The 13555-nt window shown below is 53.0% G+C and overlaps 1 protein-coding gene and 1 long non-coding RNA gene across 4 annotated transcripts in view; both read right to left on the reverse strand.

The window, feature by feature from the left end:
* XXYLT1 (xyloside xylosyltransferase 1) overlaps window positions 1–13555 on the reverse strand; it is a 196759-nt gene that overhangs the window by 14748 nt on the left and 168456 nt on the right. The gene's annotated exons all lie outside the window — the stretch shown is intronic.
* LOC134733252 (uncharacterized) overlaps window positions 5466–13555 on the reverse strand; it is a 47827-nt gene continuing 39737 nt past the window's right edge. Inside the window, exon 3 of the long non-coding RNA XR_010116758.1 lies at window positions 5466–5541. This is a non-coding gene — a long non-coding RNA (uncharacterized lncRNA). The remainder of the gene's footprint in view (window positions 5542–13555) is intronic.

The following is a 13555-nucleotide window of genomic DNA, read 5'->3' on the forward strand; positions in this document are numbered from 1 at the left end:
CTGAAGAAGGATATCTGGGCTGGGCACGGTGGCTCACGCCTGTAATCCCAGCACTTTGGGAGGCTGAGGCGGGTGGATCACCCGAGGTCAGGAGTTTGAAGCCATCCTGGCCAGCGTGGCGAAACCCCATCACAACTCCACAAAAATTAGCCGGGTGTGGTGGTGCGTGCCTGTAATCCCAGCTACTCGGGAGGCTGAGGCATGACAATCGCTTGAACCCCGGTGGGTGGAGGTTGCAGTGAGCCGAGATCACTGGGTAACAGAGTGAAACTCTGTCTCAAAAAAAAAAGGACCTCCCCCAAACCTGCCCTCAGCCATAGGGCACCCCCCCCCCTGCCAAGAGCAACAGTGAGGTGCCAGGTCACAGGTGGCACAGACGTGGCCTCAGCCAGGAAGCCCTGCTCGCCCCGTGAGATAAAGTTGCAAACTTAAGGCATGTCTGCACGTTTCTGCTTGCCAGCCGAATTCCACAAAGCCCTGACTGTGACAACATTCAGCCCTCCGGAGGGTTAAGTGAAGACAAAACAGGATACAGCGCCCGGCCCCCAGCGTCTCTTCCTGAGTCACTATATTCCTTAAAAGATCCGTGAGCCTAGTCCTTGCCTTTTCCTACGCGTAAGATCGCGTCTGAAGGGGTTAGTGATGTCGCGTCTGGAGTCTCTAACCAGATGCACTCTTGCACGTAAGCCTTGATGGCCCCCTGCGTGTACCGAGCCTGTCTACCTGTGTGTAAACTGTGAGCTGAAACAGTCTCGGGGCAGCCTGACAGAACCTCTCGAAAGACTTCTCCCAGGCTGGAGTCCTCAGGAAACTTCTGAATAAAACGAACTTTAATTCTTTAAAAGCTTGATTTTTTCCTTTGGTCAACACCCTCCCTGCTGAGATGATCCCTGGGGCCTCTCCTCAGGCTTTCCCCACACCAGAGGTCCTTCTCCTCCTCCTCAGAAGTCAGGATCATCCCTACATCCAGGCAGGCAATAAATATTTGTTCAAGCCTGTTACAGACAAGCACCATGCCCAGAAAGAGGAGGAGGAGGGAGAGGAGAACACCTTTCCCCATTCACAGCAATCACCACCCAGCTGTATGTACATTATCTCAATTCCTCACAACTACCTGCGGTCCGTATTATTTCCATTTTGCAGACGAGGAAATGGAGGCCCAGAGAGTTACTGCGCCTGGCTGGGCACAGTGGCTCACACTGGTAATCCCAGCACTTTGGGAGGCCGAGGAGAGCAGATCACTTGCAGTCAGGAGTTTGAGACCAGCCCGGCCAACACGGCAAAACTCCATCTCTACTAAAAATACAAAAATCATCCAGCTGCGGTGGCACGCACCTGTAGTCCCAGCTCCTCAAGGTGCTGAGGCAGGAGAATGGTCTGAACCCAGGAGGTAGAGGTTGCAGCGAGCCGAGATTGCACCACGGCACTCCAGCCTGGGTGACAGTGAGTGAAAATCAGTCTCAAAAAAAAAAAAGTGATGTGCTCATGGTCACACATTCTGCCTTTTGCCCCATTAACTCAGAGCCTGTGGGGAGAAGGAGCTCATCTCCTGTGCTCTCACCAAGTTCAGAGCTGGAGTGAGAAATAACATCAGAGAAAGGATTCCTAGAGGGTTTGCTTCTCTGGGAAGGTCCGGCTGGTAAGGCAGAAAAGCAGAAAACAGGCCATAAGGTCTGAATTGCATCAGGCCAGTTCCAACCACACAGCAGGCTGCGGGTGAGGATGGGAAGATGGGGGCATCAGCTAGCGTGCTCCCTGCCCCACGGGCACTTAGAGACAGGAAGCCCGATTCGAGTCAGGGCCCTGGCCCTAGACCCAAAATCTTATCGCTGAAAAAAACCTATCGAGATCACCCAGGAAAATGGAGCATGGAAGCCACCTGGGCAAGGCCGCCCAGCTAGGACATAAAGCCCACCTTTGCTAGGGCACCGCAAGACCACCTGCAGCCTTTCCCGCCAGCAAGATGGCGGCCTCAGGGTAATGTATTTCATGCAACCCAGATTTTGAGCAAAGTAAACCGTACTCTTTTCAGAGGTCCAATTCTTTCCCTAAAATACTTAGGTCAGCCCTTGCAGCCTGCTGTTCTTCACTTGCTGTATTTTAGTGAGTTTAACCACCCAAGGGTGTTCTCGGCAAAACTCCCACCACTACACACGATCACAGGACTCCGTCGGCCCCAGAAACCCATCCCCAGGGATTCATTCATTCAATCAGGCGTCAGGGTCCAGGATGTGAAGAGCACAGTGAATCACACAGAGACCCTCAGCCTGGAGAGCCCACTCTGATGGCAGGACCATTCTCTATGCTGGGGACAGTACACCTTGGCTCTTGGGAGGGGAGCTTCTCTAATGGTGCCCAAGACAGCAGCTCCTGCCAGTTGCAGAAGCTGAGGGTAGGAAAGGGAGGCCAGCAAGGCAGCCACTCCCAGACCCTCGAAATGCCGAGAACCTCCAGGGCGTGTGGTTCATCTGAGCGGCCCGAGTCTTCACGTGGACGTAACCTTCTCCCAGGCAAAGGGTGACCCCCGCGGGAGCTATGGCACTCTAAATTCTCTCCTTGCACGAGGTCAAGTAGGAAAAGAAACGATTGCCATGTGAAAGTTCAAGTTGGGGACAAAAGGGGCTGAGTGAGGTCCCTGGAGAACAGTTCAGAGGAGCATGGGCTTTGGAGAGAGAATATCTGGATTTGCCCTTTGGCTCAACACCCCTTCTGACCTCTCCACACCTCTTGGGAATGGTGACTTGGTACCAGTGTCATAGTCCTGGTTCCCACCCCTGGCCCTGCTGCTCTGGCTCCAAGCTGGTTCAGAAAATATACAACTCACCCAAGGTGTCCAGGTCTGGCATCTCTGCCACTCTCCCATCCCTGGTTCCCTAGAATGGAGCCTCCATCCCCATGTCTAAGCATGCCAGCACATTTCACCAGAGACTGCAGTGGGATGGGGGAGTCCACCCAGTTCTACTCGAGAAGCACAGCGGTGCAGTCAGAGAGAAAGGAGCAGGAGCTTAGCTCCTGTGCTCCCTCACAGCTCAAGCCCAGTCATCCTGTGGGCCACGGTGGGCAGTCGTGAGCCACAACCGTGTCTGGTGACAATCCTAGTAGAGTTCAGGACTGATGCGGCGAGACCACTCCATTCCACCAGGGGCTGGCCCAGAGTTTGGTTCAAAACTGTCAGGTCGCTATTAGCCTCACTGTCCTTTGACTGTGGTGATAGCACCACCGCTCTGAGCACTCACCTCATGCCCAACACAGGAAAGAGGTACCTCAAAAGCTTGCTGGGCTAGCCTCCTCCCCGACCCCAAGGCTAGCCCCTAAGGCAGCTGCCCCCACTCACCTCTGTCCTCTGTGCTGTCAGGCCTTGTGGAGGCCAGCACTCACTATGACTCGGTGGTACCCGAGCTGCAGAAGACCCAAACTTGACTTTTCAAGCCTCTTCTCTTTCAAGGACTGCCTGGGGCCTGTGCACAGGGGCAGCTGCATTAAAGGCCATTTGTACAGACAGAGCACACCTGGGCAAAACAGACCTGGTTTCCAGCACCCCCAAACATCCAGCTTGCCCCCAGCCTGCCACACAGCTGGCCACACTGTGTGCCTCAAAGCCTTACAGCTCAGCACTCTACAGTACTGTCTTTGCTTTTAAATTTTTCTTTTTTTTCTTTTAAGGGAAGAAAATCCACAAAACAATCTGTCCTTCTGACAGGCCAGCTCAGATTCCTATCGTGCTAGGTTGGATCAAGGAGCATCAATACGATGGCTTTATCAGAACTGTCTGCTTCAGAAAATAAACAACTTATCAAAGGTGGCCAGGTCTGGCGTCTCAGCCGCTCCCCCACCCCTGCTTCCCTGGAACAGAGGCTGTTTCCCTGCCTCCATGCATGTGAATGCATTTCAGCAGAGACCACAGACCTGTAGGGCAGGAGTCTATCCAGTTGTATTCAACAAGCACAGTGGTTAGGGGCAGGGGCTGTGGGGTCAGAGGCCTGACCACGAGCCAGGGCCAGTTTAGCATGGGCCCTTTGAGGAAGGTCAGGGAAGCTGACCTTGCTGCTGAAGGGGAACAAAAGGTTAGAAGCAAGGTATAAGGAAGGTCGCTCTGGCTGGGTGGGCACTGGCATGGAGGAGGAAGGGCTGGAAGCAGCAAGACCAGGCAGGAGGATGCTTTGGTGATGGGGGGAGGGTGGCAGTGCCAAGGATGGAGACAAACGAAGGGTTTCGGAGATATTTAGCAGGTGCATGACTAGCTCTGAGAACGGATGCATGTAGGTGATGAAGGGGGACAAAGAGCTCCGGGTCCTGGCTTCTGTCTTGAGCATTCTGGCTATGGGGTCAGTGGCAGTGGCTGTTCTAATCATGTGACTTGCATGATGACACTGGCCAGGCCCCTCCCCGATACCTCCCACCTGTACCACAAGGAGGGAGAGTGGCCTCCTAGGCCTTCCCGGCTCCATGCTGCCTTGGTGGCAGCACTGTGGTCACCTCCTCCTGCCTCGGTGCACCTTCTCCAAACTCAGGACAGGCTGCGGGGAGCAGTAGGGGGCTGGGAGGCACTGGCTGTGTGGCCCGTTGACACTGCCGTCTCTCCAGGTGGCCTGCAGCAAACCCGCCTTTCCCACTCCTCTGGACACGGCCAGCCTCGCCCTTGCCAGGCTGCGTGTGGCCCTGGAGCTCCTCTTCCGCCCTCCTCCTGTTTGTGCCGACTCTCCAGGGAGACATTTTTCCCCTTTCAACTGGAAATGTGCTCCCTGGCTCCTCCTCAGATCCCTTGTGCTTGAGTTGCTTCTCCAGGCCTTCCAGATAATTCTCCTGAATCTCTGCTGTGCCTGGGGTGCTCCCTGTGAAAGCAGAAAAGCATCTGAGCTACCCTCCCTGTCTCTCTCCACTGTGCAGTCTATTCAGGTATCAACACAGGTATTCCTGGGGCTGCCTGGAGCTGGTAGAGCATGGAGACAAGGCACTCAGCCTCCCTGCATGCAGGACCTGCAACCTCTCAGCTCTCTCCGGACAGGGCACTGGGGCCTGGGCTTACCCAGAACAGCCAACTGGGATTTGAATGAACATAAAGAGGGGAATTTTTAAAAACCAAATCAAAGTGGGCATTAAAATTAGATGCTACTTCAAGCTACTACCTGGGGAAAGTAATTAGACTCCTCCGAAAATAACAGCAGTTCTGCTGCCACTCCTGGAGCCTTTCTTCTGGAATTATCTGGCCGTCCTCCCCCTGCCCTTCTCCCCATGGCTGTCCAGGCTGCAGAACTGCCCACTGGGGAAGAAGTGCCTTGACTCCAAGCACATCCAAACTAATGAGGAGCCTATCTTCCCCCAGCCCACGCCTGTGGAGGCCCCATACCCTCAAGGCCTGGTGCAGTCAAGGGAGAGTGTGAGCTGCTCCCCTCGGGGACAGTGGCGGCTCCTCCTCCTCCTCCTCCTCCTCCTCCTCCTCCTCTTCCTCCTCCCTGTGTGGAATTTGGTGGGCTGGCTTGCTAGGGAGGCCATGAAACATGAAATTTACAGCACTGGCCTCTCCTGTTCCTAGGTCTCAGACTGAGGGAAAAGCATAAAGAAACGCTGGCTGTGGACACACCTTGGAAGGGGGCAAAGGAGAAAAGCAAGCAAGCACCCGACACAGCCCAGCGAGGCCCCACGGAGGCCCCACGCCCCACTGCCTGTCTGTACTCTGCTGAAACCCACATCCATGCCCCCAGGCCAGCTGGCATCTTCTACGCTTCCCTGCTCTCTCGGGGCCTCCTCCCTCACGCCCTCAGTGTCACCTCGCCCTTTGCCCAAGACCAACAGACACCTGCCCACATGCATGCAGGCCCAGAGTGGCCCGACCAGGCTCCCTCACCCCTTGTTCTGTCCAGACACAAAGCTGACATGGGAGTCCAGTTGGCAGATTCATCCCCACACCCTGTACAAAGCTGGACACCCAGGGAGATCTCCGGAAGCCAAGATCTAAGTGCTTCGATCCCACATTCACAAGCCCCCTCAGCGGGGATTCCCAGATGCACACATCTCCTGAGACAGTCCAGCCCCTCCTGGCGGCCATGGTCCCTGGATGCGGGTGCCCGAGGCCTGTGTGGGTAATCATGCTTCCCATCTCCACGCCGCCCTTCCCCCGCAGAGTCACCTGCCCTTCCACACAGACAAAGGGCCACAAGGCCACACCTTCCCCTCTCCACACAGCCCGTGAAGCCATCGCAGATGCCATTCTGATTAGCAAATGCTGCCTCTGCTCCACCACGCGCCCATTCTGTGGCTCAGCTCTGCCACTGGCCCTCCAGAAGGTTTTCTCAGCTAACCCCACTGGCCTCCATCTCCCCTCCCAGGGTTCTCTCACGTAAGAGTTACCAGATGCAGGGCAGTGCTTTCCAGACCTTACTGTGTGGGGGAAATGTGTGTCCGGGATCTGGTTAAAATGCAGACTGGGATTCCGCATCGCTGACAAGCCCCCAGGTGATACCAACGCTACTGGTCTGCAGGCCACACTTTTGAGTAGTGAGAAGGTAGAGGTAAGAGTGAGGACTCTGAGTCAGGGAAAGTGTGTTCTGGCCCCAGCTCCACCGGAACTAAGCATTACATCTCATGAGACTGCCGTGAGGGCTGCATGAGGTAATGCAGTGTCTGGCTGTCGCTGGAACACAGTGTGCACTCGCAAATGCAAATTCTCTTCCTCTCGCTCCAGTCTTCTCCCTGTGGCGGTGGTGAGCGTAATACCTCAGAAGACTGTGCCAGGGCATTAAACAAAGTCACACGCGAACCCCCCGGTGCACAGCAAGTGTGTGATGTGGGTTCTCCTTCCTTGCCTTCCACCATCTAGGACTGGGGCCAGCGCAGAACCTGTGCCCCATATGGTCAGGGAAGGCAGGGGGAGAGCGGGAGGCCTGAAGGCCCGGCTCCTAGAGCTGAGCCTTGCAGATGGGCACTCTTAGAGCTGGGCCTCCACATCCAGTTTGAGTGCTCATGTGTGGTGTTGGGGAAAGGGGTCGTTTGGGTCACACTGGTGGGCAATTCTTCAGGGGACTTTGTCACCTGTGTGCTTATGCGTGAGCAACAGCGCCTGATGACTCTTGGGAAGAGCCACAACAAAGCGAGGGCCTGCAGGTGGCAGTGGCCAGGGAACCCTAGGTAAGGCCCTAACACGTGCAGCCTCCTGATCTGCGGGTGGGGCAGCCTTCACTGGAGGGGGAGTGAGTCTCGGTGAATCAGAGTGGGTACATGTGGAGCCGCAGGTCAGCAGCTCAACAGGGATGAGTAAGGTGCTGTCAGAGGCCACGTTAACCACATCTGGCTGGGAAGGAACCAGTTAGCAAACCCCTCTTTCCCTGCCCTGTTCCCGGCCCACAGGAACTCAAGCAGCTTCAGAGAAGGTCTTACTTGTTTCCGGGGAGAGGCCAGAGGCTCCGGGAACCCAATTCAATATGTAATATACAGCGGTGTCCACTCTAGGGTCTAAAGCAAAGGCCAAAGGAGAAATAAGGCTGACAGATGGCTCCATCCTCAGCACACGTTTATGGACACCCAGCCTTCTCCCAGCCGCCACGACTCTCCACACACAGACAAAAGCAAAGCCCTTTGACCTTAAGCAGAAAAGTATATTGTCTCAACATACTTTTATAGGGTACCTGCTAAGCCTGGGACCACCTAGGAGAGATTGGAGGGTCCCTCTAGCATGGTCGCAGCCCATGCACAGCAGGAGGATCTGTGTGGCCAGAAGACGGGGAGGCTGGTGACAGTGGCGCAGACACAGCACTCAGAGGCCTCCAGGTGCGGAGAAAAACCATGTGACCCAGACACCATGCTCTGTTCCCAGTGCGTCCCCAACACACACACTCACATATACACGACCATGCCCATGTGCACTTACATAATACGCACGCACATATGCACACGTGTACATAACAGACGCACATGCTGACAAACACATGATACACACACACACACACACACATACATTTCCTCAGCCTTCAGGAAAATGGAGTTCAACCTCCCATCTGAAGTTGAACTTGTTTCTTCGGAAATGAGTCTGAGTCTTCATTTCTTCAGAAAGAGGCACAGATGTGCAAGCAAACCATTCCTTTTCTTCCCCAGGCCTTCTCTATGCCCTGGTAATATTTACACAGTTATTTAACAAGCAAGGCTGAAGTTGCCTTTCAACTGGCAATTAAAATCAGAACACAGAGACAAGCTTTGTAAAGCCTGGTTTCCATAGAGGATAATTTTCTTCCATGGGTTTAAAAAAATGAGAATCTTGATTGAAACTGTAGGTATTCACATAAACAGTAATGCCCACTCAGTCTTCCAAATTGAGATAGAATGTGGCTATCTTTTGCTGGAGGTTAGAAATAGTTCAAATTTGTATAATTTTTTTCCAAATTTAATAAGAAAAACAACAGGGGTGAAAATGTTCAGGCTGCGCTGGGCACTGGGCAAAGGCAGGCTGTTCTGATTCTCACCCAGCAGACCCTCAGACGGGCTCCCCTGGCGTCCCTCTGCTGGGACTTCCCATGTCCCTGTTGTCCTGAAGAAAGGAACAAGACATATAGGCTGATTCATTTTTAATCTGCTGCTGGTGTGGCCCAGTCCCCTCACCCAGACTGCTGGCAACTTTAAGTTGGAGACAGTTCTTGGAAGCAGGCTCAGTGCTGAGTTGGTTTTGACATAAGAATACATACACAGACAGACAGACAGATGTACTGTAGCTGACATTTACTAAATGCCAGTCCCTTTTTCGACAATTTATATCAATGATTTCATCCTCACTACAACTTTGTGACGTGGGTTACAACAATGGCAAATGAGTATCAACAGGTATCTAGCACCACGTGTGGGTTACGACAGCAGCAAATGCGTATCAACACGTATCTAGCACCACGTGCCACCACATGCAAGCACTGTTGTGTTTATATCTGTGAACTCATTCACCTTTCATAAACTTATGAGGTTGTTGTTATCATGATCCCCATTTTACAGACAAGGAAACTGAGGCTTACAAGGGTTAAGGAATTGAGTCAAAGCCCCCCAGCTAGTAAGTGGTGAGGTCTGGATCTGAACCCAGGCAGCTGACGAGACTGTCCTCGGCTGCCTCTCAGTGCATGGCGAGCGTCCTGTGAACAGTCGCTAAGATAAAACCCAGCCCTGAGCACCTCCGCTGGGACCACACAACTGCTTCTGATTCTCCGGGGGAGTGTGAGGGGAGAAAAGACCCTCACACAAATGCCCCCACCCCCCACCACGCACACACAAAGAAGCCAGGCTGGGCAGGAAAGACGCTTCAAACCAAATGTCTGGACAAAGGAAAGACTGGGCTGGTGGAGGGGAACCGAGAAGGGCTCATGGAGGGTACTGTGGTGGTGAATGAGAAGGACCCACAGAGTCCCACAGGCCCAGCAGTGGGGCGGGTGGGGAGGGCAACAGCGTGCTTCTGGGCCTAGGGGCAGCAGAGAGACAAACGTGCATGATTCCACGCATAGGAAATACCAAGAATAGGCACACTCACAGGCAGGTGAGAGCTGGGGAGAGGCCAGAAATGGGAAGTTATTATTTAATGGGTACAGAGTTTCTGTTTGGGGTGATGCACATATATGAGAAATGGTGGTGATGGTTGTACAACATTGTGAATAGAATTAATGCCAGTGACTGTACACGTCAAAATGGTTAAAATGGGGCCAGGCACAGTGGCTCACGTCTGTAATCCCAGCACTTTGGGAGGCTGAGGCGGGCGGATCACGAGGTCAGAAGATCGAGATCATCCTGGTTAACATGTTGAAACCCTGTCTCTACTAAAAATACAAAAAATTAGCCGGGTGTGGTGGCGGCGCCTGTAGTCCCAGCTACTTGGGAGGCTGAGGCAGGAGAACGGTGTGAACCCGGGAGGAGGAGCTTGCAGTGAGCAGAGATTGTGCCACTGCACTCCAGCCTGGGTGACAGAGAGAGACTCTGTCTCAACAACAACAACAAAAGGTTAAAATGGCAAATTTTGTGTTATATATATATTTGACGATAATTTCTTTTAGCAGTGGCAGAGGAGGTGAAGCCACGGGGCCTTGACGCTGTCAAGGTCTCAGGAGCCCTCCTTGCTGCGCCGGCCCCTGCTGCAGAGCCCGTCATCAGAAGAAAGTGATTTTTTTCCTTTGGGTTCTGACAGTTAAGGCCCTGGTGCCTCTTGATGGCAATCAGAGGGACTGGAAAACTCACTCTCTGCCTCATTCCAACACTACCTACATGTGGGACCCTCCCTGGGCCTCCTGGCCTGCAGCCTGGGGTCTCCAAGCCACCTCGGGGCCTTCCATCCCATGCTCTGCCCGAGCCCTGAGCGGCCCTGTTGACTTGGGACATGTGCCCCTTGGCTTGGCAGGGCTGCTGCTTCTCCCTTTCCATCTCATTGCTTCAAGCACAGACCATTCCACAATCACAATGTATTTACTTTCCCAAGCTGGGGATACCAAAGGGAAAACTGTGGTAGCAGGGTACAGTGTAATTAACGTGGAATGTACCAGGGGAACCGAGGACATGGCAGACAGACATCCGGTTCTCAAACAACCACTTGCTGTTGAAGAGGGGCTATTTTCTCCTCTCCCTCTCCCTTCCCAAGAGATTAACATAATAAACCCTGAGAAATAAATAAACGTTCTCAGCTTCACACATACGAGGTCGACCCTGGCGCAGGTGCGTGGACTCACGTATGGGGTAGCAGCTGGACAGCCATGATCTGTGTCCATCACCACCCAGGCATCATGACCACAGAGAGACACATTTAGCACATACATTACAGCGCCACCCAAACCAGCGCCACCATCTGGGGCCTGTGCTGTCAGCCTGGACACAGTCAAGTCAGCTGAAAGTAAAATCCATTCTCCATAATAAAGGTGTTCACAAGCCCCTTTCCCTGTGCAAGTTAGCAATTCATCTGATGAAGAATTAAATGCAGTAACTGGGCTGGGCGCGGTGGCTCACGCCTATAATTCCAGCACTTTGGGAGGCTGAGGCGGGTGGATCACGAGGTCAGAAGATCGAGACCATCCTGGTTAACACGTTGAAACCCCGTCTCTACTAAAAATACAAAAAAATTAGCCGGGCGTGGTGGCAGGTGCCTGTAGTCCCAGCTACTTGGGAGGCTGAGGCAGGAGAATGGCATGAACCTGGGAGGTGGAGCTTGCAGTGAGCGGAGATCGCGCCACTACATTCCAGCCTGGGTGACAGAGAGATTCTGTCTCAAAAAAAAAAAAAAAAAAAAAAAAAAAAAAATGCAGTAACTATATTTGAATCTTGTTCAGTGTAAAAGTTCTTAAGAAAAAGTTGTTTTTAAAGTGTAGCTTTAGTCAATAATTGGGATCTGTTTCTCACTGGGCACAAATGGAGGAAGAGAAAAACTCTCCCTGTCTTACTTAAAAAAGAAGACAGACTAAATACAGTACAATAAATACTATAGAATAAGTTAGTGGAAATCTGGAACTTCCAGTGCCTGCATGAAGCTGTCTGAGATCCTGCACCTGAAACCAATCTCCCCGCCACCACTGTTCCCCCTGCTTCATGCGACAGGCAAGGAGTGGCCCAGCCGTGTCTGTCCCTCCTTTACTCATCCGCTGTGGATGTCTGATGGCTAGATGGACACGGCTGGTTTCCTATTGGTCTCCGAATCTCCTGCCTCCACACCTAGCACGGCGTCCTATCTGGGAAAGTGTGGCCTATATGTTATGGGAGCCAGGTACAGCATGGAGTTTTGACCCACCAGAGCACTGGACAGTGTGCTTTAGCCAGGACAAGGAGGGACACATTTAGCACACACATCACAGCCCCTCCCCCAGAAGGCAGGCATCTGCACAGTCTTCTGCCCTGGCGTCAGGCTGATGTCATGCTCCTCAGCGCCTACAGAATTCATGTCACCTTAGCCCAACACATAAGGCTCCTGGTGATGTGGCCTCAACCCCTGCCAGCCTCCTCCTCCTCTCTCCCTGGCACTCTCCCCAGCATTCTCCCCTGTACTCCACCCAGACCCAAGTTCCTGGGTCTGCACATGCTACCCTCACTGAGGCTGTGGTGTCCTTCTCCCTCCTCGTCCACCAGAAAACTTCTTGTCACGAAAACCCAGCTCACAGGCCATGTCCTTTGTTCAGCTCCCTCCTCGCCCCCCAGGCCTTGGACTACGTCTGTGGTTGTGGTGTTTATACGGATCCTACATCCCTTTCTGTCCTATTAAACTGTGACTTCTTTGGGGACAGAGACTGTGTCTTTTTATATCGGATATCCCTGCTGCCTAACCCTGTGCCTGGCACAAAGCAGGGACTCAGTCCGAATTTACTGAAGCAAACTAGTCTAGACAGGTATATTTTCACTGTCCAACTGCAAGGATATAACTGGCCTTTTCCAAGACAGCTCTAGGTTCCACAGAGCAGCCCACAGCCAAGGCCTCTGCCAGTCTCTGTGAAGGGCTTCTGGCGCCATCCCAGCAGCTCCCAGCCTCGGTGCTGTAAGCCACAAAGCACCTCCCAGCACGTGACAGTGAGGCTATGACAAGTACATAATATGTCACCTTCAGAGATGCCAGGCCTCTTGCCAGTGCTGTGCCATCCTTACGGAGCTTGGACAGGTACCCCCAGCTTGAATGTTCTACTTAATTGATTGGGAGCAATTAAGGAGAACATGTACTACTTAATTAAACACTGTACCCCCACTGCCACCTGCATCAAAATCTCTTAAATCACATCAGGAAAAAGCAGAATCTCTCTGGCTGGTTAGTATCTTCACTCTCAGGGCATCATGACGATGAAATGGGTAAACACATCCTCTTTTGCAAAACCATTTCCTTCCCATTTATTACTTTTTCTAGAAATGCACACAACTGCTATCACTTTAATAAATATTTTAAAACATTAGTAAGTCCCCAGGACATTCCTTTTGTATACTACATATTTCAGTGAGATTTGGATAAAATATGGTAGTTATACACGTAGCTCTAATTATTTCCTAAATGAAAATGATAACATCTGGCCCCTTTTAAAGATGAAATATATGAAATTGGGATATAGCAAAAAATATACCTGAGCCGGGTGCTGTGGTGTATGCCTGTTATCCTAGCTACCTGGGAGGCTGAGGCAAAAGGACTGCTGGAGCCCAGGGCTTTATGTCCAGCCTGGGAAACGTAGTGAGACCCTATCTCTATTGAAAAAAAAGGGGGGAGAGGGGAAGGGAGGGGAGAGAGGGGAAGGGAGGGGAGGGAGGGGAGGGAAGGGAGGGAAGAAAGAAAAAGAAACAGAGAAAAAGGAAGAAAGAGGAAAGGAGGAAAGGAGAAATGTAAGGAGGAAGGGAAGGGAAAGGGAGGGGAGGGGAGGGAAGAGGGGAAGGAAGAGGGGAGGGGAGGGAGGAGGGAGGGGTGGAGGTGAGGGAGGGGGGAGAGGAGGGAGGGGGGAGAGGAGGGGAGGGAGTGGGGGGAGGTGAGGGAGGGGGGAGGGGAGGAGGAGAGGGGAGGGGGGAGAGGAGGGGAGGGAGAGGAGGGGAGGGAGTGGGGGGAGGTGAGGGAGGGGGGAGGGGAGGAGGAGAGGGGAGGGGAGGGGGAGGA

The sequence above is a fragment of the Symphalangus syndactylus genome, chromosome 17 (genome assembly GCF_028878055.3).
Source record: "Symphalangus syndactylus isolate Jambi chromosome 17, NHGRI_mSymSyn1-v2.1_pri, whole genome shotgun sequence".
Classification (NCBI taxonomy): Eukaryota; Metazoa; Chordata; class Mammalia; order Primates; family Hylobatidae; genus Symphalangus; species Symphalangus syndactylus.